This window comes from Dipodomys spectabilis, unplaced genomic scaffold, assembly GCF_019054845.1.
Source record: "Dipodomys spectabilis isolate Male_0828 unplaced genomic scaffold, ASM1905484v1 ptg000190l, whole genome shotgun sequence".
NCBI classification, from domain to species: Eukaryota; Metazoa; Chordata; class Mammalia; order Rodentia; family Heteromyidae; genus Dipodomys; species Dipodomys spectabilis.
Window position 1 is genome coordinate 3,499,476 of NW_024870867.1, and position 24,372 is coordinate 3,523,847.

At 40.9% G+C, this 24,372-nt stretch overlaps 1 pseudogene; it reads right to left on the reverse strand.

Moving 5' to 3' along the window:
* Window positions 1–4,543: 4,543 nt before the first annotated feature.
* On the reverse strand, window positions 4,544–4,611 carry LOC122121595 (annotated as a pseudogene).
* Between the last annotated feature and the right edge of the window lie 19,761 nt (window positions 4,612–24,372).

Genomic DNA, 24,372 nt, shown 5'->3' on the forward strand with positions numbered 1-24,372 from the left:
TGACACCAGTGGGCTATTATTTTTCTGTTACCAGCTCTTTCATTTTTCTACATGATCCTCCCTACACTCGGCTTTTTATTGTTTGAGAAGGGGGAAGGTGGCTCTCAAACTTTTTACCTATGAACATTTTACCTAAACGGGCATTGAACCACAATCTTCTCAGTCGAAGCTTTCTGAGTAGCTATGATGATAGGTATAAACCACCACACTCTTTTCAATGCTTCTGCTTTTAAATAGTGGATTTTTATTATGATATTTCATTATGACATTTTCATACATGCATACAACGTCCCTTGTTTATGTGCACCTCCGTCATACCTTCCATCATATTCACTGTCTCCTCCTGCTGGCTGCCTTCCTTTCTGCCAATAGTCTTAATTTCTCAAATAAGAGAAAACATGTAATATTTGCTTTGCTAAGTCTGGCTTATTTCCTTAAGATGATGATCTCTAGTCCCAACCATTTTCATGCAAATGATATAATATCATTCTTCATTATGTATAACAATCCATTGTGTATACCATGTTTATCCGTTCGCTCATTGGTAGACACCTGTGCTGATTCTGTAACTATTTTGAATGGTGCTGCAATAAGTGTGGTTCAAAGGTGTCTTCCTTGTGTGTTGCCTCTGATTCCTTTGGGTATAGACCCAGGAGTTATCTTACAGCTGGATCATGAGGTCAGTTTACTTTTTTTGTTGTTGTTGATCCTGATGCTTGAATTTGGTGCCTGGATGCTGTACCTGAGCTCTTTTGCTCAAGGCTAAGTAAGCTCTACCACTTTCAGAAACAGCACCACTTCTGGTTTTTCTGGAGTTTCCCGAACTTTCCTGCCCTGGCTGGCTTTGAACCGGAACCTCAGAAATCAGCCTTCTGAGTAGCTAGGATTATAGGCATGAGCCACCAGCACCCAGCTTACTTTTAGATTTTTGAGGAGCATCCATATTGCTTTCCATGGTGGCTACACAAGTTTACATTCCCACCATCAGTGCATGAGAGTTCCTTTTTCCAGATTCCATACTGGCATTTGTCCTTGTTTTCTTGAGGATTGCCATTTATTCTGACTGGGATAAGATGGAACATCAATGTAGTTTTGATTTTCATTTCTCTAAAGATTTTGGACAAGTATTTTTGACCATTTGAACTTATTCATCTGAAGTGTTTGTTCAGTTTAATTAATTTATTGACTGGGTTACCTGATTTTTGGAGTTTAATTTTCTGAGTACTCCATGTCATCTGGCTATTAATCCCTTGTCAGCTGAAGAGCTGGCAAAGATTGTCTTACATCTTGTGAGTTACCTTCTTATTGTCCTCATTGTTTCTTTTGCTGTGAAGGTACTTTAGAAGTCAGTGCAATCCCCTGATTGTATTGAGGTTTCTAACCCTCAGTTCTTGCTGTTATTATCTATACTACTGTAATCTATTCAGAAAGTGTTTGACTGTGCCTAGGTCTGAGGTATTTTACCTATATTTTTCTGTAGCTAATTCCAAAGTTCCAGGTCTTTAGTCCATTTTGAGGTTGTTTTTTTTTTTTTTTTTTTTTAATACAGAGTGAAGTAGGGATCTAATTTCAGTCTTCTACATGTGGAAAGCACAACACCATTTGTTTAAAAGGCTGTGTTCTCTCTAATATGTGTTTGGAACATTTTTTTTCTTCTTGAGACTCAGATGTCAGTATATGTGTTGGCATATTTCTGGGTCTTCTATTGTCTTTCACTGGTCAAAATATCTACTTTTGTGCCAGTACCATGCTGTTTTGCTTCTATGACTCACTGTAGTATTACTTGAAATTAGATAATGTGATATTTTTAGCATTACTCTTTGTGCTTAGGATTGCTTTGTCTCTTCATTTGTAATCTAATATGAAATTTATGACTGCTTTTTTCCTAGTTCTGTTAAGAGTGTGACTGGACTATCTGGATATTGAACTCAATCTGTAGATGCTTTTGGTAATATGGACATTTTATGGTATTAATTCTGATCCATAAAGATGAGAAGTTTCCATTGTTTTCTTGTTTTCATTGTGCAGGTCTTTCATCTGCTTGGTTAGGCTATTTCCAGATGTTTTATTTTTTAAGACTATATGAATGATATTGTTTTCTGGATTTCTTTACAACCTATTCATTGTTGACATATAGAATTTATTTATTTATTTATTTTGGGTCCGGTCGTGGGGCCTGAACTCTGGGCCTGGGCCCTGTCCCTCAGCTCTTCAGCTCAAAGCTAGTGCTCTACCACTTGAGCCACAGCACCACTTCCGGCTTTTTTTCTTTTTGCTTATGTGGTGCTGAGGAATCGAACCCAGGGCCTCGAGCATGCAAGACAAACGCTCTACCACTGAGCCACCTTCCCAGCCCCGACATATAGAATTTATATTCCACTTTACTGAAAGCATGTATCAGATCTTGGAGTTTAAAGCCTTTTATGTATAGGATCATATAATCTGTGAATAGGGATAGTTTGACTGCTGTATATATCAATTTTATTTCTTTCTTACTATTGCTTTAGCTAAGATTTTGAGCACTGTATTTAGTCAAAGTGGTAAAAATGAATACTCTTCTCTCCTATATTTAGAAGAAATGTATTGTTTTGTCTTATTTAGTATAGCGTTGGCTCTAGAAAATTTTTAAATTTCCCTCTATTTCTTCAATGTCCCATTGGTCTTTCAAAAGAGTATTGTTGCTGGGGATGTGGCTCAGTGGTAGAGTGCTTGCCTGGCATGCATGAAGCCCTGGGTTTGGTTCCTTAATACCACATACACCAAAAAAGTCAGAAGTGGTGCTGTGACTCAAGTGGTAGAGTGCTAGCCTTGAGCACAAAGGGACTCAGGGACAGTGCCCAGGCCCTCAGTTCCAGTCCCAGGATTGGCCCAAGAAAAGGAGAAAGAGAATCAAAAGAGTATTGTTTAATCTCTATGTGTTTGATGTCTTTGTAGAGTTTTTTGTTTTGCTGGTGATTTATAGTTTTATCTTTAGGTAATCTGTCAAGATTGAAGAATTGTTTCAGGGAGGCGCTGGTATCTCAGGCCTGTAATCCTAGCTACTCAGGAGGCTGATAGTTGCAGATCATGGTTCAAAGCCAACCTGGGCAGGAAAGTCCATGAGACTCTTATCTCCAATGAACCACCGGAAAACCAGAAGTGGTGCTATGGCTCAAGTGGTAGAGCACTAGCTTTGAGCTGAAGAGCTGAGGGACAGTGTCCAGGATCAGAGTTCAAGCCCCATGACCGACAAAAAAAAAAATTTTGTTTCAGTGTTTTTGTATTTGTTAAGACTTGTTTCATGGCCTAAAATACTACCTACTTTGGGGGAAGTTTCATAGGCTGGTGAGAAGCCCTACTCAGAGAGGAAAAACAAACTTTCATAGAAGCAAGTGCACCATATTAAACCATATATAGAAATACAATAAAAAAAAACAACGCCAAAGACAACAACCAACACCAATAACCATAGGACAAAAGTAATAAAAGTAAAACAGATTAAACTCTGAAGTGAAAAATCAATAAAGCCACTAGTAACAATTAAAAAATGGAATAAGCAGGGTGCTGGTGGCTCAGGTCTGTAATTCTGACTACCAGGAGGCTGAGATCTAAGGATTTCAGTTTGAAACCAGTCCAGGCAGGAAAGTTCATGAGAATTAACCACGTAAAAACTAGAAGTGGATGTGTGGGTCACTAGAAGTGGATCTGTGGGTCAAGTGGAAGAGAGCTAGCCTTGAGAGCTGGGACAGCGCCATGGGGGGGCCTGACTTCAAGCCCCATGACTCACATAAAAAGAAAGAAAAAAAGAGAAACAGGGAGAGACAGTGAAGGAGAGAGAGAGAAAGAAAGACATGAGGGGACCAGAAAAGTTCTTTTTTTAAAGGAAGAAAAGAAAAAAAGAAAAGGAGAAATAAAAAAAGAAAAAGAAAAATGTAAACAAGTATATTAAAAACCTCAAGAGATTAAAAAAAACTCAGTATCAAAATGAAGAAAAATACAGGAATAAATTAGACAAAGATAACAGGGACAAAAAAATAAAAATGTTAAAGTTTTAAAGAGCAAGATAAAGTAAAAACAACAATTTAAAATATAGTCAAAATATAAAAATACCAGATACTGGAGAGTCTTCTTTCTGGATCCTCTACTACTGTAAATGGAGTGAGCAGTGTGGTGGGGTAGTGGGCCAAGAGCAAAGGCCTCTGTGTTCTCTGTTTCCACCTACAGGCTGCATTCATATTGCAAACAACTCCTCCTTCCTCCTCCTTCCTCTCCTCCTCCTCCTCCTCCTCCTCCCCTCCTCCTCCCCCTCCTCCTCCTCCTCCTCCTCTTCCTCCTTCTTCTTTGCATAATAGAAGCTGCTGCTGACCCCATACAGCTTTTCAGTCAGTGAACTGGACAGGTTTCCAATACCTTCAGAACCTTCATCCCCTTCTGTGTACATGGCCACTTTGTGGATGGTAGGGCCTGGCATCTTGTCTTCATGCTGGGGGAAGAAACCGCCTCTGCCCATCACCTGGGAGGCAGGTGATGGTCCTGCGAGGATCCCTAGAGACAGGGGCAGGCACTTGCGCAGGGGCCATGCTAATCTCTGTATCGTTCCAATTTTAATATATGTGTTGCCGAAGCGAACACAGGGGCGGGCACTTGCTTGATAGGTTATTGAACCTGTCAGTCCAGTGCCTGGGACTGGGAATTTCCTGTGGACCTGCCCCCTGCTCAGACCCTATTTAGGCCCAGACCAGCCCAGACGCCATTATGCCATGCCACATGTGTCTCTCTCCTGGCTCATCTCTGGTGATCCAGTTAAACTCATCCCAGTTAAGCTCACCATCAGAGCTGAATTGATTTGTTGATACTCTTGTTCTTTCTTCCTTTCTACCCTGTTTCCTAACCGTGTTAAGTGTATTTGGGGGCTGCAGGCCTTTGTTACAACTGGCTGCCTGCAGCTTTTGTAAGATAAATCATCCCAGAAGCCATATTTTAAAATATAGAACATTAGAGTCTTTATTATACAGTTAACAACGGGCTGCAGGCCTCCAGTTGTTACAAAGGCCTGCAGCACGCAAATATACATAACACAGCTAGGAAACATGCTAAAGAGTAAAGAACTAACAATAACAATACCAGCAAGCCAATTCAGCTCCAATGGAGAGCTGAATTGGGACTCCATGATGACTGGAGAGGAGCCAATTGACAGGACACAGGACACGATCACAGAGATACACGTGGCATTGAAGTAGGCCCCGAGAGGAGACTTGAGCTGGTACAGCTTCTTTCCAGGCTTTGCCTTTGTTTTAGGGATTTTAGAAAAAAAACAAACAAAAACCTTTAAACAAGGTTAACTAGACCTTGGCTCCAACCAGCCCAGTTTCTGGAATGTTAAGAGTGCCTCTAGATCCCCCTTCCCTTAACAACCTAATCCACCTTGATTGTTAAGGACTGACTGATAAAACAGGTCTGTTGTAATCTGGCTCAAACTGACAGCTAGTTTACTGTAAACGCAGCCTTTTTCACAATGTAAACTCCACTGAGCTCCTCCTTTGTGCATGCTTACCATAAACTCCACCTTTTGTGCGTGCTTACCTTAAGCTCCACCTTACCCGCTGAATTTGTGAGTCATTTAAACCAAAAGTAATAGGCTGGTTTAAACAGCCATTATGTGACAAAGTGTAACCTCATTGGCCACCTGCATGTGGTCTGGTATGACTATGCAATCTTTTGTGTGTGTGACAATCTCATTGGTCACCTGCGTGACCAGGCTTGACCCCGTGAATTTGGCTTTAAAAACCAAAGTCCGGAGTGGATCAGCGCCCGAGCCTGTGCTGTGGCCCTGCCCAGTCAATGTAAGAACCTTCTCAATAAAGTTGCTTCTTTGTTAACAACTTTGTTGAGGTGGGTTCTGTCACTCCGGACAAGTAGGTGGGCTTGCCTGCCTGAGTAGGGGTCTTCCTACTACAGCATAGAGTCCTGGCGACTAGGCTGATTTGGGCCTAAATAGATCAGTGCAGGGGGCAGATCCACAGGAAATTCCCAGTCCCAGGCACTGGACTGACAGATTCAGTAACCTATCAGTCAAGTGCCTGCCCCTGTCTCCAGGGGTCGGGGCACACCCATCACCTGGGAGGCAGGTGATTGGAGGTGGGGGGTGTCCTTCCCCCAGCATGAAGACAAGATGCCAGTCCTAAAATCCAACATGTGGCCAATATGGTACTGGCCAGACCTGACCTCCTTACTTACAGCCTGCTAACTGTACAATAAAGATTCCCTATTCCAGCTTCCAAAATGTGACTTTTGGAATAATGTACAACAATGTATCATTTTGGAACGATACAACAAACAGGGTTGGCCAACCTGAGTGGTGTCCGCATGTACAGCAATGAGGCTGTGGGGGAAGCACACAGAGCATTATGCTCTGCTCTGGAGGGGGGGACTTCTAAAGGAACCTGGGACACAGCTGTCACAGGGCTTTCAGATCCTGTCCAGCAGTGAATCAATCCTTGGGAATGATCCACTCAAGCTGAACTCCCAGCTCCCAGTCCTCTCCGTGACTGCCTCCTGTGTCTCCTTCCCAGACACCCTGTGTCAGTGTTCCCTGAATCGTGATAGCTCTTGCTATAGGTCCCCGGATGAGCTCTGTGTCAGTCGGCTTTTCAAGGAGCTCCCTGGTTAAGATTTCCTGTCCATTGTCACCAGAGCTGCCTTGTGGTTGGTTGTTGCTTTGGGTTCTCCTCCCCATGGCAAAAGCAGGGTGGAAGTTGTGCACTGCTTCTCATTTTCCTCTGTCACCTCTTTTGTTCCTCTGTGGATTTTTAGCTGTTTTGTCTTTTTAGTTATTTGTTCTTTTTTTCTTTTCTTGATGGTACCAGGGCTTGAACTCAGGGCTTCACCCTCCCTCACTTTGTTTGGTGCTCTAACCGTTTTAACCGTCTACACCACACTTGCATTCCAGCTTTTTGCTGGTTATTTTGGAGATGGGAATCTCATGGAGTTTTTTTGTGCCAGTCGTGGGGCTTGAACTCAGGGCCTGGGTGCTTTTCTTGAGTTTTTTTTTTGCTCAAGGCTAGTGCTCTACCACTTGGGTTACAGATCCAATTCTGTTTATTTTATTTTATATTTTATTATTTTGGTATTTAATTGGAGGTAAGTCTCATGGACTTTCCCGCCTGGGCTGGCTTTGAGTCGTGATCCTCAGATCTCAGCCTCCTGAGTAGCTAGGATGATGTGTGAGCCACTGGTGCTCGATTGTCATCTCTTTCTTGATTGTCAGTATTTCCCCCTTCTTTCTTTTCTCACAGTGTAATCTCTTCCCTTCTTTGTTACCCGGACTCCTCATCTTATGAAATTGCACAAAGGAAACATTCCCAGAAACTGACCAGATACTGAAAATTCTTTTCAATGGATGGAGTTTAAATTCTAACTTCATTCTTATTGAAATATTTTCTTATATACTCTCTTGTAGTCTTAGAGTAACTTCAACAGAAATTTAATAAGATAAAACATGTAAAATAGGCCATCTCTTTATATTGATTTTAAGCATCTCATTAGTGGCCAATCTATAAAATTGTGGGTTCTGACTGTATCATCTTCCTCATGATCACAATATAAATAAACCTGAATACACTCAATAAATCAAGATAGTGACTGAGATTGATTGTTTCATGGGTAGTGACCCATAGTTTTACAATGCTAATTGGCCACTAAGTAATATATTCTGGATTAAAATGTCCTATTTACTGTATATATGTATAAGTACTGTGTCTCTGTGTGTCTATATGTCTGTTAGTCTCTCTTTGAGATGAGAGTATCATACACAAAAAGTGCAATACTTGGTCAAAGTTCTTAGATGCTGTTATATATATGAATCCATAGTGAAAATTAATGTTTAAAGATATATTCTTCAATATTTAAAGATATATTTCTAACTAAATTGTGCATTGTAATTCTGTGTGTGTGTGTGTGTGTGTGTGTGTGTGTGTGTGTGTGAACCAGAGCTTTTTTTCAAGGCTAGCTCTCTACCACTTGAACCACAGCTCCACTTCCAGCTTTTTGCTGACTAATTGGAAACAACTATTCTTATTTATGATGTCACTATTATTCAAGTGATCCCACGAAGGCTAGAAACTAAATGAGAAAAACTTTTGAGTTTCTAATGGGGATATTTCTCTCAAGATGAGAAGCAGCTAGGTAGAAAATTTATAATTTAACAAGTTTCAAGGGCTGATCCCACTTTAAACAAATTTGACTTTGCTTTGTTCTTGCTTTTTCTTGGCCAAGTGAATGCATTTCTGTTGGGAGCTTGGTTTACAACCTGAGGAGCCCAGTCATTTTGAAAACTTGATGAGGGGCAGAGCTGAATCTAATCTCTGATTTGACATTAGATGTCACTACAATCAGGGAGCAGAGGAAGTGAACAGAGGTAGAAAGATTTATGTTTAAATGGTGGCACAAAGTACCTGGATAAGAGCCATATTGCAAATCCATATTGCCCTGGAATCAAGGACCATCTTAGTCTGTGTATGGCAAAAACCACTACTTTCTTGAAATAATGATTAGAAATAATTTTTAAACACTGTACACATCTCACTGTTGCTTCTCATACTGATAGAGTATGAGAACTCCAATTGATCTTGAGAACTTGTTTGGAGGTTCTAGCAGGGGAGCATGTATGCATGCCTTTTATTGGGCATGGTTATCATCTTCAATTGAGCATGCAGCTTCAGGAGGGACATACATGAAGGAGTGAGAAAGGAAGGGGACATCCACCTAGCCAGGCAGGTCAGCTGAATCAGCCCTGGAAACCAGTGGGGTGACAGACATTGCAGATCGCCAGATTGCCCTCAGATCCAAGGCTTCCATCACTGATACTCAGTTGCTGTTTTCCTCTTGGCTCCTCTTGTAGTAAAGGAACAGATCTGTGATTTATCTCAAACCAGATAGATATCTGGTTTTATTAAATCTCTTATGATTACTGGATGTATTTGTCTGGATATTTGTAGAACCATCTCAGTGATCCAAACTTGCACCATGCATACAGCTAAAGTATCTGGGCATTGTTGGTATTTGCATGCTTTACAGTCACAAATTGTCTAGAGCAGGTAAGAGGAATGGCTGTTCTAAAATAAGCCATAAGTTCACTGACCAAACTATGGCTATTGCACAGTTTAAAAAATGAACATAATATTTAGTGCTACAGTACAGATTTTAGAATCAATTATCATCATGATTGAGTACCTTGTCTCATCAATGTCCCAATGAGCTGTATTTTTCCATTGTTAGGAAAAATAACTACCTTCTAGTGCCACCATTTCTCATTCTTTACCCATTTTCATTTACCTTTTTCCCTTCATATTTCCTTGGTACATGCATACTTTTTGTTCCAATGTCTTGACAATTCCAGCTCTTAAAGTTGCACATCTGTAAATTTCACAATATAGATGATTATACTCTTGCCATGATGAGAATTTTACCTTGCTGCTATTGTAGCTTTCAAGTATATTACTAGCAAACTATTTCAGTATATTTCAGAATCTGACGTGTTGCTTGGTTCATTGAATTAAAACACAGAAGCAAGGGAAAAGGGACAGAAAAGATGAATTAATACATTTAAATAGGAAGGCCCCAATGCCTAAATGTTTCAGTAGAGCTGTACATGTGTTCATTGCTAATGCTGAGCTTTGGTGTCTGAAATTAGAGGTGAGGAAAGCTGCTTAGCAGAAAAAAGGTATGTTCTATGTGACATGCAGGGAAAAACCATCTGTCATCAAATAGCTATGCATTTCTTGCTTAAGAGATAGAAGGGCCAGAATGAGCACCTGATTGGCACTCATTGTAATTCAATCAGACACTCATTCACTGATTGAAGACTAACATTACCAAAGGTGACATAATTTAAATATAGGACAACATGTACTGTTAGATCTCTGTTGACATTTAAGTTGAATATGAATACAGTGAAAGGACTTGGTTAAATCACATTTCACTTTGAGGAAAGTATATACTCACATTACCACAGATAAGATATAGACTATTTTCATCAGTTGCCAAAATTCCTTGTATGGGCTGGGTGCTGGAGGCTCATGCCTGTAATCCAAGCTACTTGGGAGGCTGAGATCTGAGGACTGCAGTTTAAAGCCAACCCCAGGCAGGAAAGCCCATGGTACTCTTTTTTTTTTGTCGGCCGTGGGGCTTGAACTTTGGGCCTGGGCGCTGTCCCTCAGCTATTCAGCTCAAGGCGAGCGCTCTACCACTTGAGCTACAGCGCCACTTCCGGTTTTCTGGTGGTTTATTGGAGATAGGAGTCTCATGGTCTCTCCTGCCCGGGCTGGCTTTGAACCGCGATCCTCAGATCTCAGCCTCCTGAGTAGCTAGGATTACAGGCGTGAGCCACCAGCACCCGGCCCCATGGTACTCTTATCTCCAATCAATCACAGAAAAAAAATGGAGATGGCCCTTTGGCTCAAATGGTAGAGTGCTAGCCTTCAGCAAAAGGAGCCCAGGGACAGCGTCCAGGCCCAGTGTTCAAACCACAGGACCTGCAAAAAGGAACAAAGTAATTCCTTGTGTGTCACTTTGCAATTAACCTCCCAGCTCTGAGCTTAGGAAAACACTGTATTTTCTGTATCTATAAATTAACCTTGTCATTTCTACATAAAATTACATAGGACACAGTCTTTTTGTATTTTGCCAATGGCAATGCTTTTGTGATTTATCTGTATTATTACACGTATCAGTAGCTCATGCTTCTTGCTCTACCACTTTGAGCCACAGTGCCACTTCTGGTGGTCAATTAGAGATAAGAGTCTCACAGACTTTCCTGTGTGGGATGTTTATTTTTTTGTCCAGCCAAAAATAGTATATATTATTTATAGTCCAACAGATACAAACAGGCTCTAGTCCTATTTTTTGAACAATGTCTACTGCACATCAAAGAAATAAGTATGCTACAGCATTCCTATTTGTGTTCTTCTAGAGAACATTCTATATTTTAAAACAATATGTCCATTTGGCTTCATTAACTATCAGCTGTGTGGGATGGTTTTGAACTGCCATCTCCATTTCTCAGGAGTAGCCAGGATTACATGTGTGAGCCTCTGACACTGGCACCCATTCATTTGTTTTATGTTACTGTGTCTCACAAATTATTTGTTTTGGTGTATACTAAACATATCTTTACATCACTCTGTGTGTGTGTGTGTGTGTGTGTGTGTGTGTGTACTGGTCGTGGGGCTTGAACTCTGGGCCTGGGTGCTGGCCCTGATCTCTTTAGGTCAAGGCAAGCAAGAACTCTACCACTTGAGTCACAGTACCACTTCTGGCTTTCTGGTTGTTAATTGGAGATAAGAGTCTCAGGTCCTTTCCTGCTCAGGCTGGCTTTGAACTGTGATCCTCAGATCTCAGCCTCCTAAGTAGCTATGATTACAGGCATGAGCCACCAGTACCTGGCTTTTACACACTCTTAGAAATTCTTTGTTTTGTGTTTAAAATTTTAACTGACTATAGAAACCATGATGATGATTATATGATAATCAGTTTCTCCGTAGAACCAAGTCTGTGGGTATGTTCTTAGATATAAGGAAAGAATATCAGTAGATGCAGTTGTCTGAGACTGGTTCATTTTTGGTCAAGCATTACTGACACAAGCTTTTGAAAAAAATGATTACTCAAGTCAAGTGATTATGAAATTATCTTGTTTTTTTCCTAATATAAATTGTTTTCTAAATCTGGCTGATGTTTTAGGAAATGACTAAATGCTTTATTACACATTTGTTAAGCTTCTTCGGCCTGGATGGATTCAGTGAAGACAAAACCAAGATTGATTTACATTTTTAGTAAGTACTATAGCGCTCTCCCTTTCCCAGTATTCTCCTGAACAAACTCACAACTCAAATCCCTCTGGCTTCTGGCTCTCTCGGATCTCAGATGCCTATCTCTTAGATGTTTAAAGCCCTCTTCCTCTTGGATCTCAGATGCCTATCTCTTAGATGTTTAAAGCCCTCTTCCACTTATTTTATTTTCTGGCAAGGAAAAAACTCTGATTTAGGTCAAGGGTAAAGCTATTACTGAGCAGAAAAACACCAGTGCATCATGAGATAGCACTAGCCTTGTTCCTGCAGAAAAATGTGATTTGTTAAAATGAGGATTTTATAGATATTAGGGGCAAGGACTTGAGACAAGAGAATTGGGAGCTGAGGAAAGTCTTTGTGGGGTAACCTATTATAAAAAAAACCAGTGTGGTTAATAGTGGCTCACAACACCCTTGAGAGGATCAGTGTTAGGCCACAGGGCCATTGATTCTTTTTGTACAAACAGAGGTAACCTGCTCCACAGGAGGTTAACATTGGGATCCTCACTGGAATCCTCTGGAACTGCCTATGAAGGCAGTTGAAATACAAAAGCCAAAATGTTACTAGAAAGAAAAGAAAGATTTTAAAGTCTATGAAATGGTTGTTAAATACAATGAATGACATTTGGGAAAGTAATAAGGATTAGTGATTAATGATATCATAAAGAATATTCTGATTTTGAAAAACAACTGATATATTTCAGGTATTAATTTCTGAAAAGACTTATCTATCATATTGTTATTTTCGTGGAAAAGGTGAATACAAAATCAGTGTAGTATCATTTACTTCTTGATAAATTTCTCTAAGTCCAAGTTTATTTAAGTTTAGAGACTGAAGACTGTGGAAGCTATATTTATTGAAAAAATGGAAAAAAATTATAAAACTTTTTTGTAAGGTCTCTCAAATCAAATTAGCCTAACTTCATTTTGTCTGGCAGGAAGACTGTTTAACTTTGTTTGGAAGAAACTAGCCATCTGAACTCAAGCAGAATACCACCTGTGACCTATTTTTACAATAAATCCCTGGAAAGGATTGTACAAGCTGAACAATAACCACTTTTGAGAAAGAAATTGAATGACCACCCCTAACAGCCTCCTGGAACAGTGAGATGAACTAAAACTACAGAAACAAAACGTCAGCAGTACATTCCTTCTTCATTTTAGGTGCTTATGGATTCCAGTACTCCTTAAGCCCACTTGCAGTGAACTATGAATGGTGTCTGCCCTTTTCCTCTCTTGAAAAGTGAGTAAGCCTTTTATTCTTTACTTGCCAATCTGACTGTTGGTGAACTTTTTACATCTGGCACACCTGTAGATGACCCCTTACCTAAAAGCTCTAGTGGCGTACCTGGGGAGAAATCCCTCCACTCAACTAATTCCATTGTAGAACAAACCTCTAAAGATTTGGTATGTCTCACTTTCATTTTGGCTTTTTAGGGGAAACGACATTTTTTCAGGACATGCTGGCAGTTGTCCAGGGTTAAAATTCGGTTGTTGGGTCAGTCTTCTTGCTTTCAGGAGTTCTGTCAAGATGTCAGAGCTCCTCATTCAAAGCTTTCTCCATAGCTTGAGGCATACCAAAGTTCAAGAAGTTCTGGGTCCTTCCAGACGGGACATTTCCTCTGAACTCTATGCTGAAAGTGTCTATGGACAGCTCTCTGTCAGCCTAAAAATTCCCCTTTGAGGTGTCTCCTCAAACACTGGGACAAAGTGGGCCTGCCTGACTTCAACAAAAATCTTGTCTACTGTGATTTTGCCTGGCTACAGTCTCAGTTGTCTAAGAGGTTTGATCCAAACATGGCTCTCTGAAGTTTTATATTGGTCTGCAGCTTCATTTCTATTGTTACCTATAAAGAAATGGTGAGAGGTTCCTTATGTCCACGTCTTTCTGGCCCTGTCTTAAGATCTGGACCTCTCATTCACCCATAGCCTTCTCCTCTGAGTCCTCCTTTATTTCTGAATCTGCACACTATCTCCTAGTAGATGCCTCCCTTTTTGTCAGCCTCTGCATCAGGCCCCTGATAATTCCTCTTCTCCATCCCCATCTTCATCTTCCTTTCTCTTCTCTCTTTATTCTTCCTTTTAGTCTTTATAAATCCTGGTTCAGAGATTTTTGTCCTCATAAGGTCTTCCAATACTAACACCTCTATTTTCTTTTCGTAATATTTTATCTCAGATAAGAGATTCTTTATGATTGTCTAAAGCTGCCTTAAAATTCTGCATCAAGACTATCATGTGAAATACCCTAAGTGGAACCTGCCACTCTTCTACTTATACCCAGGATGTTGTGGCTTCTTGACCACAGCTCCTATTGATGTTGGATGGCATGAAGGAGGAGCCCTCTGGCTCTGGGTAATGTCTCCGTCATGGACAGAACTGGCACACCTTAATCTACAGGGCCATTTTAAAGAGTTGATTGGCTTTAAATACTTTCTGTTGCATGTTCAGCATTCTATAATCACTAGGTGCTCCTGAGACCTTATTTTAAGGGTCTGATTGTGTTAGGGTTAAATTTCTTGGGGATGGGGATTTGTGAGAGTTATTATAAAGCAGACGTGGGTTAATTTAATTTGCGTACATTTCGATGGATATTATTCCATTCTGTTATGTCATTAAGTTAATAAAAAATCATGAGGGCCTCTAAGCCACAGTGGTCTTGGCCTTCACTGTGTTATTTCATCAGGATTGCGTATCGTGAATATTTAGCCAGTGCTGGTGGCTCACACCTGTAATTCTAGCTACTCAGGAGGCTGAGATCTGAGAATCACAGTTCAAAGCCAACCGGGGCAGGAAAGTCCAGGAGACTCTTAACTACATTAGGCCACTAGAAAACCGGAAATGGCACTGTAGCTCAAGCGGTAGAGTGCTGGCCTTGAGCTGAAGAGGCAGGGACAGCGCGCAGGCCCAGAGTTCAAGCCCCACGACTGACCAAAAAAAAGACTTAGAGCTAGATAAAGCTTTATCTATCTTCCTCTCTATGGAGGGAGAAGATGGGAGGGATAATTAAACTGGGAAAAAATTAAAAAGGTCAATTTGTCTCTCTAAGGTCAATTTCTCTCTCTCTCAGTCTCTCTCAGGTGATTCTCTCTCTATTACTACCCCCCCCCCCCCCCCCCCCCCCCCCCCCCCCCGCATTGTAGGCCTAGTGTGGTTGTTAGTATTATCCCCACCTTTGGTCCTCAGCTCCACCCAGACCTGAGCTCCTCCTGCCCTGGAGTGGCTGCCAGGCAGCTGGCCCTCTCCACCCAGACCCTCCGCGCATGCGTTTTACCCCACTTCCGCCTCACTTCCCCCGGGGCCTACCCGCAATTTGGATGGGTGCCGGTGCCGGTGCCGCGGCCCCCCTCTCCCTGGAGACAGGGCCCCTCTAATAACCTGACCGTACTGTTTCTCCTGTGCCTGCTGCCTCTGCGTGGGCCCTGGGTTGATCGGGAAGGATCCTTTCGGAGATGCTGGGTAAGAGGTGGGTTGAGGGACAAGTTTGCGGGTTATCCAAAATAAGAATTTTGCCTCACGCTTTGAAAACCAGTTTGTCGGGCTGGGAAGGTGGCTCAGTGGTAGAGTGCTTGCTTTGCCTGCGTGAGGCCCTGGGTTCGATTCCTCAGCACCACATAAGCAGGAAAAGCCAGAAGTAGCGTTGTGGCTCAAGTGGTAGAGTGCCAGCCTTGAGCTGAAGAGCTGAGGGACAGCGCCCAGACCCAGAATTCAGGCCCCACGACCGACTAAAAAAAAAAAAAAAAAAGAAAAGAAAGAAAGAAAAAAAAAAACCAGTTTGTCTCTAGCTGTGTATCACTTGAGTTAGCAGAAAAAGGCATGGGACCTGCTATTTATACAGGAGGAAAAAAAAGAATGACTCCCAGGTGACGTGTAGCAAAACAAAAAACAAATTTTGATAATGGCATGGGTTCTGCTTGGCTGACATACCAGAAATAGGATCAAAGGGAAGAAAACTGATGGGAAGGAAGTACAGCATGGGGAAGGAAGGAATCAGAGGGATGATTCTAGATGCTTAGGGACCCTTGGGCTCCACTTGTCCCGTGTTCTTTCTCATGTGGGTTGTGCGATTGGCCTACCCTGATTAGGCAAGGCTCCCTATTCTGGAAAAGCCTGAGAGAGGCTGTTCTCATCTTGAGCCTGTCCTTATTGCCACTGAAAAGTTTCAATGCAAGGGCGAATGCTCAAGCATGGCAGCATATACAGGTAATCACTGGCCTTTACATTATGCCAGGGAAATAACATGCCTTATTCGACTCACAGTGTCCATGTGCTTACAGTGTTGCCTCTCTTGAAAGATGGTGGTATTTAGTTACAAAGGAAATGCAGAATTCTAGCTCCTTATGACTTTTCAATTTACCTTTACATCAGAGAGGACTAACAACTAACACTGTTTTTTTTTTTTTTTAAATTTAATTTTATTTTATTTGTGAACATACTGTACAGAGGGGTTACAATTACATGGGCAGGATAATGCATACATTTCTTACCAAGCATTGCAGCCTCCTCCTTTGTTTACCCTTCACCTCCCTTCCCAGCCTCCCCCCTCCCCCCCACCCAATCCATCCCCCCTTCCCCCCCACACCGACATTGTAAAGCTCGTTTTGACATGACATTTTGTACTTCTCATTGTTGCAACAGGTCCACCTGAATCCTTAAACTACTTGTTTGTCCCCATCTCCTCCACAAGTTATACTGACATCAAATATAGTGAAAGCAGGGGTTACACTGTGGGGGAGGGACATACAAAGCAACAAAGAAATAATCTTATAAATGCGTTAGAAACACATGCATGAAAGAAAAAAAAACATTAAAATACATATTTAAGGGATCGTTTTCCTAACATCACATTATCTGACCTTTTCCGCTTGACTCATACATATACTAGATATTGCATATAAGGGAAACCATGGGACCTATGTTTCTTTGGGCCTGGCTTACTTCACTTAATATAATTTTTTCCAAGCCTTTCCATTTCCTAACAAATGGGGAAATGTCATTCTTTCTGATGGAGGCATAGAATTCCATTGTGTATATATACCACATTTTCTTGATCCATTCATCTACTGAGGGGCATCTGGGTTGGTTCCATATCTTAGCTATGGTAAATAATGCTGCAATAAACATAGTTGTGCTGGTAGCTTTAGTGTGGTCTTGTTTGTAAACATTAGGGTAAATGCCCAAAAGTGGGATTGCTGGGTCATAGGGGAGCTCTATGTGAAGTCTTTTGAGGAACCTCCATACTGCTTTCCAAAGTGGTTGAACAAGTTTACATTCCCACCAACAATGAAGTAAGGTTCCTTTCTGTCCACATCCCCTCCAGCATCTGTTGTTGTTAGAGTTCTTGATTTTTGCCGTTCTAACTGGAGTGAGGAGATATCTCAATGTTGTTTTGATTTGCATTTCTTTTATGGCTAGGGATGTTGAACATTTTTTCATGTGTCTATTGGCCATCCTTCTTTCTTCTTCAGAGAAGGTTCTCTTTAACTCTTTTGCCCACTTATTTATTGGGCAGTTGTTTCTTTGAGGATTTGTTGTTGGGGGGTTTAATTTTTTGAGTTCCAAGTATATTTTAGATATGAGACCCTTGTCCGTTGTATGGCTAGTAAAGATCTTCTCCCAATCCGTGGGATTTCTGTTGATCTTGCTAGATATGTCATTTGCCCTGCAGAAGCTCTGCAACTTTATGCAATCCCATTTGTCCAACCTTTCTTTGATTTGTTGTGTTTCCGGGTCTCTATTCAAAAAATTTCGGCCTGAGCCAAGGAGACCTAGGGTTTCTCCTATTCCATCCTGTAATGTTTTCAGAGTGTCTGTTTTGAGTTCAAGGTCTTTGATCCATTTGGAGTTGATTCTGGTGCAGGGTGATATATAAGGATCTAGGTTTAGTTTTCTACATGTAGTTAACCAGTTTTGCCAGCACCATTTACTGAAGAGGCTGTCTTTCTTCCATTGTATTGTTTTAGCTCCCTTATCGAAGATTAGATGGCTATAGGTCTGTAGGTTCATTTCTGGGTTTTCAATTCTATTCCATTTGTCCTGAGGTCTGTTCTTATGCCAATACCACGCTGTTTTGATTACTATGGCTTTATAGTAGAGTTTGAAATTTGGTATTGATATTCCTCCAGCAGTGTTCTTTCCATTGAGGAGCGTTTTTGCTATTCGGGGTCTTTTATTGTTCCATATGAATTTTTGGATTGCCTCTTCTATTTCCTTGAAGAATGAGGGTGGAATTTTGATAGGTATTGCATTGAATTTGTAGATAGCCTTGGGAAGTATTGCCATTTTCACGATGTTAATCTTTCCAATCCAGGAGCATGGGAGATTTTGCCATTTTTTAAGTTCTGTGTTGATTTCCTTTTTCAAGATTTTAAAGTTTTTATCATAGAGGTCCTTCACTTCTTTAGTTAAGTTAATTCCTAGGTATTTTATTTTTTGTGGGGCTATTACAAATGGGGTTGCTTTCCTAATTTCAGCCACACTTTTCTCATTGTTGGCATACAGAAAAGCCATGGATTTTTGGGGGTTAATTTTATAACCTGCTACTTTGCCAAAGTTTTGAATCAGCTTGAGTAATTTGGGAGTGGAGTCTATGGGATTCTTTAAATACAAGATCATGTCATCTGCAAAGAGGAAGAGTTTTATTTCTTCTTTCCCTATTTGGATCCCCTTTATGTCTGCATCTTGTCTTATTGCTGTAGCTAGGCATTCTAACACTAGATTGAAGAGAAGTGGAGAGAGTGGGCATCCTTGTCTTGTTCCTGAGTTAAGAGGAAATGGCTTTAGTTTTTCACCATTGAGTATAATGCTGGCTGTAGGTTTGTCATATACAGCCTTTATTGTATTGAGGAATGTTCCATGGATTCCTAATTTTTCCAAAACCTTCATCAGGAAGGGATGTTGGATCTTGTCGAATGCTTTTTCTGCGTCTGTTGAGATAACCATGTGGTTCTTATTCTTGCTCCTGTTGATGTGATGAATAATATTAATTGATTTGCGTATATTGAACCAGCTTTGCATCCCTGAAAGGAATCCTGTTTGATCGTGGTGTATGATTTTTTGGATGAATTGTTGAAGTTGATTGGCCAAAATTTTGTTGAGAAGTTTTGCATCAATGTTCATCAAAGAAATGGGTCTATAGTTCTCTTTCTTTGATGAGTCCCTGCCTGGTTTTGGGATGAGGGTTATGATGGCTTCATAGAATGTGTTCGGTAGTGAGCTTTCTCTTTCAATTTCCTTGAAGAGTTGGAGGAGAATTGGTGTGAGCTCTGCTTTGAAGGCCTTGTAAAATTCCGCTGTAAAACCATCTGGTCCTGGACTTTTCTTAGCTGGGAGGTCTCTTATTGCTGTTTCTATTTCAATACTTGATATGGGCCTGTTAAGATAGTTTAACTCATCTTGGTTTAGTTTTGGCATGTCAATATTTGCTAGGAAGAGGTCCATTTCTGTCAAGTTCTCAAACTTATTAGCATAAAGTTTTGAGACGTATTCCCTTATAATGTTCTGAATCTTGGTTGTTTCCGTGGTGATGTTTCCATTCTCATCTCTGAGTTTATTAATTTGGGTGTGTTCTCTTCTTTTTCTGATAAGATTTGCTAAGGGTTTGTCAATTTTGTTAAGTTTTTCGAAGAACCAACTCTTTGTTTTGTTGATTCTTTCTATAGTTTTTTGGATTCTAATTCATTTAATTCTGATTTAATTTTGATTATTTCTTTCCGTCTACTGGATTGGGGTTTATCTTGCTGCTCTTTTTCAAGGAGGTTTAGATGTGTCATTAAATTGTTAGTTTCAGATCTCTCCAATTTGTTGATGTAGTAGCTCAGAGCTATAAACTTGCCTCTGAGTACTGCCTTTGCTGTGTCCCAGAGGAGCTGGTAATTTGTGTGTTCATTTTCATTGAATAGCATGAACATTTGAATTTCCTTTCTAATCTCTTCCATGACCCACTCATGATTCAGCAGTGTGTTGTTCAGCCTCCATGTGATACCGGACTTTCTTTGGTGGCTTTTGGTGTTGAGTTCTAATTTTATTCCCTTGTGGTCAGAGAGAATGCAAGGTATAACTTCAATGTTTCTGAATTTAGACAAGTTTGCTTTGTGGCCTAAAATGTGGTCTATTTTAGAAAATGTTCCATGTGCTGCTGAGAAAAACGTGCATTCTGATGCTGCTGGGTGAAATGTTCGGTAGATGTCTGTTAAGTCTAGTTGATCTATACAGCTGTTTAGATCTGCGTTTTCTCTGTTGAGTTTTTGCTGAGTTGATCTGTCTAGTGGGGAGAGTGGTGTGTTAAAATCCCCAACAATTAATGTCTTTGGATCTATATGGGATTTGAGGGAAAGTAGTGTTTCTTGGATAAATTTGGGTGCTCCATTGTTTGGTGAATAGATATTTAGAATTGTAATATCCTACTGAAGGAGAGATCCTTTAATTAGTATGTAGCGACCTTCTTTATCTCTTCTCAGGAATTTTAATTTGAAGTCTATTTTATCTGATATTAGGATTGCAACTCCTGCCTGTTTATGGGGGCCGTTTGCTTGGTAGATTTTGTTCCAGCCTTTAACATTGAAAATGTGTTTGTTTCTACGGGCAAGATGTGACTCCTGCAGGCAGCAGATAGAAGGGTCTTGTTTTTTAATCCAACTAGACAGTCTATGTCGCTTAATTGGAGAGTTCAGTCCGTTAACGTTAAGAGATAGGACTGAGAGGTATTTGGGAGTTCCTGCCATGTTATCCACCTTCTTGGGGGCTGTGAAAACTGGGTTCTTCCTATGGTTCTTGGATTCTCAGTTTGGGTGCAGTTTCTTGGCCTTTATTGCGGTCTTGTTGGTTTTCTATGTGTAGGACATCTTTAAGAATCTTTTGTAGGGCTGGTTTGGTGGAGATGTATTGTTTCAATTTTTCTTTGCTATGGAAGGTTTTTATTTGGCCTTCAGTTATGAAGGAGAGTTTAGCTGGCTACAGTATTCTTGGTTGATAGTTGTTTGTTTTTAGGGCATGGCATACATCATTCCAGGCTCTTCTTGCTTTGATTGTCTCTGAGGTGATTCTAATTGGTTTCCCTTTATAGGTGATTATCCTTTTCTCCTTGAGAGCTTTAAGGATCTTTTCCTTGGTCTGAGTTGATCCTGTGTGGATTATAATGTGACAGTGGGATGTCCTATTCTGGTCTGGTCTATTTGGGGTTCTAAAGGCTTCTTGTATCTGAATAGGCCTATCTTTTTGCATGTTTGGGAAGTTCTCTGCTAGGATCCTGTTAAACAAATTTCCTAGACCATTAACTTCTGTTTCTAGGTGCTCCTCTACACCCATTATCCTTAGATTAGGCCTTCTGATGGTGTCTTCCAGGTGTTGGATAGATCTATCATATTTCTTGGACTTGTCTTGGATGGTTGTATGTTCTTTCTCTATAATATCTAGGCTGTCTTCAATCCCTGAGATTCGATCTTCTGCATGGTCTAACCTGCTGTCAAGACTCTCTACTTTGTTTTTTATCTCTTTTCCTTCTAGTTGGTCAGCTTTGGTGGCTTCAAGTTCTTTGTTGAAGCTCTGTTTTAGGTCTTGTATGAATTTCTTTACTTCCTTAATTTGGTGTTCAGTGTTTGTTCTCAAATCACTTAGTTGATTGGTTATGGTTTCTTTGGACTCCCATTCCTTCTGTTGGATTCCATTCAGCATTCCCTTTGTGGTCTCCCTGACTTCCTTCAGCTCTTTGTTAATGGATTCCATGAATGCCTTTAGTGATCTTTGTGTGTTCTCTACGTGGTCTCTCAATTCCTGTATTACTCTTTGATTAGCTTCCTCCCATTCATGGGATTCCTGCAGTTCTCTTTCCTGCCATTCGTGGGATTCCTGCAGTTCTCTTTGAGTGTTCTCAGCCTGCTCACGCCATTCCTCCCTTTCTCTTTGAGTATTCTCAAGTTGTTCACGCAAATCCTGTATCAGTTTTTGAGTAGCTTCCTCACGCTTATGATATTCCTGTATAAACTTCTGGGATGCCTCCTCTCTCTCCCTGTCACGCTCATACAGAGTCCTTTGTAAGTTGTCAAACTTCTCATTTATCATGTTTGCCTGTAGTGTTTGTAGAGCTATTTGGGAACTCTCCTCTGGATTATTCATTATCTGTTCTGACCCCTGATTATCAAGATTGGGAATTGAGATACCCGAATTTGCCATTTTTCTTGTGTTTTTCTGGCTTACTCTGCCCATTTGAGATGAAGATAGCACCAGTTTTGTGCTAGAACACTATCTTAAGGCAACCATCAACCAAAGTTTGCATTTGTACAGTCAATAGTCTACAGATACAATCTAGTTCAACAGATACATCTATTCCACATCAAACAACTATATGTTAATGGACTTCGAACCACAGAGAAGAATTTGGAAAACCAGAAATTATTAGGGTTAGGGAGAGATGTGTGTAAAAAATAGGGATAGATTGGTGTGGGGAGGCACAGGGAGAGTTAACTATGTCCTAATCACAATGCAGGAAATAGGTTGGGTAGGATGCAAGTAGAGAGAGAGAGGAAAAGAAGAAGGGGAAAGGGGAATGAAAAGAGACCAGAAAAAAAATAGAAACATAGAAATTAATGTTATTATATAGATTAAAAGACCATCTATTTAGAGAGGAATGTGAATATTTTGAGAGAAGGTGAGGGACATAGAGGAGATGGGAAAAACTTAAAAAAATGCTTAAAATATTATATAGGTATAAAGGGGTAGTACTGCTATTAAGGAATTTAAGTCTCAGAGGTTTTGAATTGAGTAATAAATTTGTGGATTAAGTGTGTACACAATGGGGGATAGGGTCTACTAGTTAACTACGGGTTTATCTGAGGATGTGCAGGACAAGAGTTAAGTCACATAAGGAAGAACAAAAGAGAGGAAAAGGTGAAATGGATGGGAAAGGGAGAAAAGGGAGAAAAGATCAGAAGTTCAGTAGAGCTAGACAAAAAAACAAAAAGATAATTAAGAAAGAAAGAAAAAGAGAAAGAAGACAAGAAAAGAAAGGAAAACGCACATTCACGTATTCCTAAAATAAAAATTATAAGAGGAAAGAAAAAAAAAAGTTACTGGAAAACAATTATTTTTTCAAAAGAGGCAAAAATTAAAGATTAATAAAAGTTTTAGAAAAGGAAAAAAAATTTTTTATATATATAAGGTACCAAAAAAAAAAAAAGAAGAAGAAAAAAAAAAAAAGTTCTTTGATTTTTTTTTGGGAGGGGTGGGAAAAATCCTGTATCTCCCTTGTGTCTGTAGCCAGCCTCTTGTTGGAGTCTCTGGTCTGCTTGAGGTCCTGTGGCTTGATTGGTTTCTTAAGTCAGATTCTTCGAACAGGCAGAAAAATGCTCTGCTTTACCCAAGATTTTGAGATCCCCCTCCCAGGTTAGTTTAATGAGAGGGTGATCTGGTTTAAGAATCACAAAAGAGGGGAATGCAGTGATGAGGCTAGGTTCTGGGTAGAGTTGAGGCCTTTCAATAAACAGTAGCTTTTCCTTGGGGCTATTTTGTGAAAACCTCACAGAGCCCAGCCTGGAGCCATTCTCAGGGTTTCTGTTTTTCAGTTGATTGTGGAGGCTGCTAGAGGGAGGGGCAGCCTCTGGCTCTGGTTACCCAGTGCGGAAAGCCACTCCTATGGCTGGCGCCCAAGCTGGGTGACTTTTCCCTGGATGGAGCTGAGTCTGGCAGGTCACACCGCTGTTAAGTTCTTGTGATCTGCTAAATGACTCGTTTTATTCCAAGGCCTGAGCTGGAGCTCGCAGCTCCGCCGAGCTTTGTCGGTATCCAAGATGGAGATCACCGGTGCTGGGGGGGGAGGGGTGGCCTTCCCTCCTCTGCTCCCTGAGAAGGAGTGAGGAAGTCGGGCTTCTACTCACGCCGAGTCTTGGTTCCTAGGTCGGTCTCTGGTCCGCAAACTGCAGGATGAAGATGTCTGCTCCTTGTCCGTTCTTGCTGGTGTTGAGTAGAATCCGCTCGCCTGCCGCGTCTGGCTCCTTTGTCCCGGACTCTGTGGCTCAGTTATGGTGCCCTGCAGTCGCCGCTGCGACTGCTGCTGCCGCCGCGGTGGCTGCTGGCAAGAGCTCAGATGTGTCTTTTTGCCTTGATTTCCCCTCTCTTGCCTAAACCTCTGTCCTGTGATGGCACACTTGGTGTGGTTCTCTGGCTTAGGGCTGTTCACTGGAACTCTAAAATTGCTTTCTATGCGAGAGCTTGTTCAGATTCCAGCTTCTCCTCCGCCATCTTCCTGGAACTCCCCCCTAACACTGTTTTTTAGAGAAAAGGAAAAGCATTCATATCATGTTCATTAAAGTCATAACTATTATGATTTTTTTATTGTGAAAATACTGCACAGAGGGGTTACAATTACATGGGCAAGATAATGAGTACATTTCTTATCAAGCATTGTAGCCTTCTCCTTTGTTTCCCCTTCCCATCCCTTCCCATCCTCCCCCCCCATTACGATTCTTATACATCTTTTGTCTATCAGAAAGAGTTAGAATGCCTCATCACAACCTTTTATATTGTGTATCTAGCTTTTTATTCATAATAGGGTCCCAATA